The sequence below is a fragment of the Siphateles boraxobius genome, unplaced genomic scaffold (assembly GCF_051911475.1).
Source record: "Siphateles boraxobius isolate OS27281-9 unplaced genomic scaffold, OSU_SipBor_1 9, whole genome shotgun sequence".
NCBI lineage: Eukaryota > Metazoa > Chordata > Actinopteri > Cypriniformes > Leuciscidae > Siphateles > Siphateles boraxobius.
This window is the reverse complement of record NW_027509219.1, coordinates 904,680-911,813: the sequence shown is the minus strand read 5'-3', so window position 1 is coordinate 911,813 and position 7,134 is coordinate 904,680. Positions and strand designations below refer to the sequence as shown.

At 37.3% G+C, this 7,134-nt stretch overlaps 1 long non-coding RNA gene across 1 annotated transcript; it reads right to left on the bottom strand.

Moving 5' to 3' along the window:
• Window positions 1-2,232: 2,232 nt before the first annotated feature.
• Window positions 2,233-6,249, bottom strand: LOC143732553 (uncharacterized). Its single transcript, XR_013201136.1, has 3 exons — window positions 6,128-6,249; window positions 5,996-6,057; window positions 2,233-2,361 (listed from the first exon to the last, which is right to left on the bottom strand). It is a non-coding gene; the product is annotated as an uncharacterized LOC143732553 (long non-coding RNA).
• Between the last annotated feature and the right edge of the window lie 885 nt (window positions 6,250-7,134).

Below are 7,134 nucleotides of genomic sequence, written 5' to 3'. Positions count from 1 at the left end.
TGTGGAATACAAACGGTGAATTATTGAGGAATACTTTTTACAATTTATTAAACGTTAAAAAGGACGGACGTGGTCCAAAATAATAAAGAGCACCATGAAAGAGAAAAAAGTGCACTTAATTGTATTGAAGGTACACTTGTATAGTACCATTTCAAAGACAACAGAATGTAATTATGAAATTACATGTATAAAGTATTCTAAACTGTACTATTTCACAAGGAGATGTGAATCTTTTCAAGAGATTCAATTGTTTCAGTTTCAATCTGCTCTTCACACAAAGCTATCATGTGAATTCAAAAGACTTATCAGGCACATATTGTGCAAAAGTCATATGGACTTTGGCCAGACCCCAAATTTTACTGTTGGAAAATCACATATTTCAAAAGATAATATTTATTTTATGATACAATAGAGGGATAAAGAACAGAATATGGGGGTTTCAAAATAAATGTTAAATGTGTTTTGTTCATGGGCGGTGTTGTTGGGATTTGGATGAGGTAACTTGTGCCAAAGCAACGTTGGATGGAACCACCTCCACTTGTGATAAAGCTCATGCACCTGTCAACGCCACATTGTGCATTCCATCAGCCTTTCTGTGTCTTTCCGGCATGTTTGTCTGTGTCTTTGTTTGGGATAGATTAAGCAGCTCAATGAGTGTGAGTGTGTGTGTGTGTGTGTGTGTGTGTGTGTGTGTGTGTGTGTGTGTGTGTGTGTGTGTGTGTGTGTGTGTGTGTGTGTGTGTGTGTGTGTGTGTGTGTGTGTGTGTGTGTGTGTGTTGGGAATTACTTTCAGCTAATGTTTGAGGACAAACTTGTCACCAAGAGTGAGCTACAATGGGGATATTTGGTATTGTAATCATTTGGATTTTTTAAATTCTAAAATGAAAAGGGATAAGGTTAAGCTTTTGATTATAGAGATATGTATTTATGATTAAAGGTAGGGTAGGCAATTTGTTTTATAAACACTTTTTGTTATACTGGTTAAAACTCCCTTCACATCCTGATAGCAATCAATAATAGAACTGGTCTAAATATTAAAACAAGTAGATATATCTTCTGTGGAGGTCTCAGGACCAAAACAAATTTTGTCCGATCATTGCATTCTGTCCATGCGTTCACACCATGTTGTAACCATAATTACTAGATAGCGACCCGTGACGCTCTACCCAGAGCTGTTTGCTTCCTCAGAGTCGGATATAAGCGTTTGTCAACACCATCAACTCCGAAATGAATCTGCAGCAGTCAAGTGGTACAAGTAGAGCTCTGTAAGTTGTAATGTAATGTGCTTTGAGACATGATGTAGTTTAACGTCGTCTCTCGTGATGCTTTGCTGAATCTGCTGTCACTTCTTTTGAAGGAGGTGTGGCTTTGGAGACGTTCTGAAGGGAGGGTGGGATCGCATGCTTTCAAAGTTAGCTTGCTATTGCTAGCCTCTCCGAAATTACCTACCCTACCTTTAATTAATCAACATTAGATGTTTATGGTGTGTGCACATTAAGTAACATTTAGTGTGAAATAGAAAATATAAATAGAACGAAAAACATAAATCATGTATTTCACACAAATTGGTTTATTTCTATTGAAAGCAGTTTTTCTAACCGCACAAGAATTGATTGTAATGACACCAGTTTGATCTCACACTTTAGACAGGCTTTATAGATCACACTTTAGCATGCAGGGTGTGGGCTGTTGGCTTCAGTTTTAGCACGAGGAAAATGACAGGGGAGCCTTTTACACCATTTCCCCCGACAGAATATTTTTAAAACTGGGAGGATGACAAAAATGAAAAGCGTTTGATGTTTTCTGAACGAGCACATAGCTGGCAGAAACCCAGGTCTGAACCGCTCAGGATACTTCTTACAGCAAAAGTCAGTTGTGTGGTGTGTGAATACAAGAGTTGGCTACAGGGAGTTTTTGTTGAATAGGCTTTAATGTGCTGTGGCATGTCTAGTGTTTAGATAAATAGTGCAAAGTCTGACAAAACATTTTTCTGAGGCGGTGAAACATACAGAAAGAAACATGTCTGTAACAAAAAACAAACAAAAAAAGATCATAATGTCCACATTATGGATTAATTATTCATTAGTGTAATGCAAATCATTTTAAGATGCATATTACATTACTTTCATCAAAAACAACATACAAAGGTAAATGCGCAAAAAATACAGACAAAAAGCAAACTATTCCCTCGCTCTCCAACCAAAGAGGTGGAGATATGGAGTAAACATGCATCAATCAAAAATGTACCCATGGGATTTCCCAATGTGGGCCTAGGCTATAATTCTACTCTCCAAGCGATGATGTTATCTTCTCTGGCATGTATACATTTTCCTGTGCTGAGATACGACCCTCGTCTCGTGACCTAAAATGAGTTCAGAGATGCTGATGTTAAAGGCGCAGTGTGTAAATTTTAGCAGCATCTAGTGGTGAGATTGCAAATTGCAACAAAAAGAAGTTACGATGGCCGACAGGAAAATATCGTCATCTGAGACAACAAAGAATAGCCAGTTAAGAAATGAGGTTTCTTTAAAAAGATGAATGAAGAAATTATGTTTACTTAATTATTCAGTAAAATTATATGTTATTATATATATGTAATTTTATACTTTGCACGAAGAACAACATAGTGACGAAATGCGCTCTGTAGTAGTTTGTCCATTTAGGGCTACTGTAGAAACATGTCGGCACAAAATGGCTATTTGACCTGTGTATGATAGAAATGGCTCAATCTAAGGTAATAAAAACATAATGGTTCATTATATAAGGTCTTTATATACAACTCAAAACATAATTATGTATATGATATTGCATTTAATATTACACAATGCACCTTGAAGCACATATATGCACCAAAATGACGAGCTAGTGAGATTAATTTCCAACTCAATGCAAACTTACCATCCAGTCTTATAGCCGGTGTTACAAACCTTAGTTATTGGTTAAGTTGGTCAAACAATATAATGAAAAAAGATCAACCTGAATTCACCATACTGTATTTAACAAGGTGTGTGCCGCTTCACGTTTTCCTTTTTTTGCGATCTGGTCCTTTTTAATTATTTTGTATGCGAACAGGAAGCGTGTTATGAGCACAAGCGTTTCATGTTTTTAACTCTTTCCCTGCCATTGAAGTTTTTTCTGTTTTCACTGTTATACGATAGGGGGCGCTATCACACATCTTCTGAAAGAGAACAGAGTCTCATGATCAAACCACAGGCGAAGAAGAAGCATAAATAAAGCATTGCTGACACACAAGTAAAATAATAACGCAATCATCAAACAGTAAATCAACATATAAATCAAAACTGCCTAATGCTACTGAATTAAATGTTGACCCATAAAGAGGTATACGACTGTGAAGCTTTGAGGGTGTTGATGGACTCGATCTACTCACTCTGTGTTTTGATCATTGTTCTGAACCTGATCCAGTTGAGTCTTTGACAAAAACTAGATTTTCTCAGATTTTGTTAAAAATTTTGCTTTTTTTAATGAGACCTACCTACCCACACGTGTTGATTAAAAAAAAAAGAAAATGCCTGATTTTTTTTTTTTTTAAATATACTTTTAAGATTTGAAGTACACTTTTAGTGCTCCTTCAACACAATTGCAAACTTTCGGCAGTTTCATCAGAAAGGCCAATATATACAGTAATATTTTTACTTAATGTGAGATTGTATCTTTGGAATTGGAGTGTGTTTTACTATAAAGTTCTGACAATGACTGGATGACTGGAAATGGACAAGTTGTTTGGTCTCTTCTTTTGTCTCATTCTACTCTCCTGTCATGCAATTCTCTGTTCTATGACCCACTTGTCTTTTTCTTTTGACATTTGAACAAACAATATGGCTCTGGGTGTGAACATATGCACAGATTTATGCTCAGATTTAACAGACAGTAAATTGTTAGTGCCAAAGGACAAACTGTCTTTTGTTAACAAAGAATTCCAACCGAGGGCGGGGCGGTAGTAGCAATTTTATGCTGATTCTTAAATAGTACTGTAAAAACACTCAAGTGTTGTCATTTTCCAGACTCATTTGAGCTCTTCAGTTGGATTTGAACTCGCCTAACAAGACAATAGACTCAAATCACTGCAAGGTTGTAACTTTCAGTTTGGTTTATGTTTCATTTTCATGGACTTTTAGGGGCCGTTTACACGACACCTAAAAACGTTTAGGGGGCCTGAAAATGAAAACTTTTAAAAACAGGTTTTAAAGTGCAAGTCTTTGAAAATGATACCGTTATCCTCTTGCGCATGCATATTGCGTTTTTAAGTCAATAGTAACATCGCCAACTACTGACCTTGCAGCAGAATACAGCGTTTTTAGTTGTATTTGCGTATATTTGAAGTGTGTGTGAAAAACGCAATGGAAAAACTTCCCTTTTGTTTAAATGGTTTTTATAATTTTCTCATTTGTTGTCATAGCGACTCATTGTTTGATTGATTTGATTCACCTGTTTCTTTTTTAACCCTTTAGTTTCTCTGTGTAATTATAGCCCTCAGGCTATGTTCACTCTCTCCGTTCAAATCCTATTATTTGGGTATCCGATTGGAGTCTGATCTAAATTATTGACTATCCACACTGTGTATTGCAACTGTTCAGATCTGATTTGTGTGTCCCGTGGGTTTCTGGGAATATCTGCACCGAAAACAACAACAACAAAAAGTAACCGGATGGGGTTTGCAATACAGATTTTTTCTTATTTACAACATGACAATGTGTAGCCGCCCCACCATTTATTATAATTTTATGCTCGCCCAGCACTTTGCAACAACACAGGTTTTTTTCTGCAGCATTTTTCAGTATGTTGCCTGTAACAATGTCTGACGTTTATGTTTTACGTGACGTTTTATGTTTTATGGTGAGATTGTTATCATGCTTTATGTGTGAGAGTGTGCTGTGTGTGTGTGTTAACAACAGAAAAGGGTGGTGGAATGCATGTGAATGAGACAAACCCATCAAGCATTAGCATACACAATATGATCTGTTGTTTCCTTCTCACTTTTCTTTCTCCTTCTTCATTCGTCAAAGTCAGTGGGCTAAAGGAAGTGTTTTGTCGAGTTAACAGGGAAGTCTACAGTCAATGAATGTATGTCATTCAGATACATAGCGCACATGTTAGAACAGGCCCACAGCTATGAAGCACTATATGTTGAGTTCTTTAAATGACTATCACAACATCTCAGATCAACATCAGCTTTCAAATATCATTTACATTTATACATTTGCAAGATGCTTTTATCCAAGTGATTTACATTGCAATGCTTACAAGTTACACATTTTATTCATATCAATATTAATATTATGTACAAAAAACTCACACACTGATGTGTGAGTTGATGAATGTTTATATGTATATAAAAGCCTAAATTCAATCTGTTCATCATATAAAGCGATCGAGTCTCTTCAGAAAATTTGGAAAACCGCTCAATTCATATGGATTAATTTTACGATCTCTTTATGAAATTTTGAGGCGTCAAAGTGGTAGTTGCGTAGCTGTCAATGGAGGGACAGAAATAACTCCGATTTCATTAAAAAGTTCTCCATTTGTGTTCTGAAAAATTTGGATTGGAACAACATGTGGCTGAGTAAATTATGAGAGTATTTAAATTTTTTGCTAAACTAACCCTTTAAGGTATCTTGCTTTGTAAATGTGGTATTTACCCATTATACAGTTTCAGACATCACCCAGCTCAATTAGCAACAATGTAGTATTATTGCTGGTGCTAGATCACAGTGCTCACAGGGTCAGTTCTCAGGGAATGGATGTATTGATAAAAATGTATAGCTAATGCATAGCTGCCTAATGCATAACTACAATACCCTCAGAATTCAGGATATTTTCATATTATTCTAATTTAATTAAGTGTGCAGCACTACAACTGCTCAACAAATATCCAGGAGTCTTGACCCTGATCGGTGTGTCAGCGAGAAGGTGATGCAGTATTTCCTCTTAATATGACATAACACAGCTCCACCCCCTGACCGTTTAACACACACCTCCCCTAGACCTGACCTTGACCCTCTGACACCTTCTCCCATCTTCAGTCCCACGCTGGAGGCTGTAAATGAGCACAATCATCAAATGACAAGATGTTTTCAATCAAGGATGAGGATATTCAATTACTCTACCTTTCCCTCCATCTCGCTCCACCCAGTTTTCTGTGCCCATAGATTCGATTACCACCCACTGTCACTCTCCCAGGCTCCTCAGCGCAGCTCCACAGAGGCTATTAGGTAATGTGGGTCTTGTCTACATGTAGAGATGTGTTGTCTGGAAATGTGGCGCTCTTTGAACTGGCGGCCCATGCACAACCACTTACCTGATTAAACCTAGTGCAGAAATAACATGCACTTTAACCAAGAATAAAGAGAGAGAGAGAGAGCGAGAGAGAGAAATGGAAAACGAGGAAAAAGAGAACAATGTAATGCGTGATTGTTATTTAGTTGTGCTTAAGGGATCGTTCACCCAAAAATTTAAATTCTGTCAATGATTATTCACCCTTCATGTCCTTCCAAACCCCTAAGACTTTCGTTAAACGTGTGTTCAAGAGAGCACCATGACGCATGTGTGTTTTGTTGATGTGAGAGGAGATGTTGTTGCATGAAAACACATGAAAACGTAGTGTAGCTTGATGACGCCTTGATTTCGCGGAATCATGGGAGTTGATGTCTTCACCTCTTCAGCCGGTGGAGAATATCATGTTTATGGATGTCCGGTAGTGTGAGCACCCGTCCAGCGTTGCGTTGTACCGCACAGCATTTTCACCCCTTGTCCCGCACGTCACATAATGAGAAAATGTCCCGCATTTTCATCAGTCTGTTGGTTTTTAAGAAAACGTGCATGCGTTCTAATGCATTTTTAAGAAAGCATTTTATTTATTCTTTTTGCGGCGTAGTTTTTCACCTATATTTAACAGCGCTTCTTCATAAGTACAAATACAACAGCCGTTTTTAAAATCTTTTCCAATGGTTGAAAGCAAAGGAGTAAACACGATCACTAGTGGGTTGTGTCGGCTGTCAATCAAAATGTGGAGCGGTGTTTCGTTCCATGTGTTTCTGTCAGAAAACAAATGGATAATTCGGTAAATTAAATTTTAACAGAATTTAAACAGAATTGATCAACTTGTGGCGTGCTG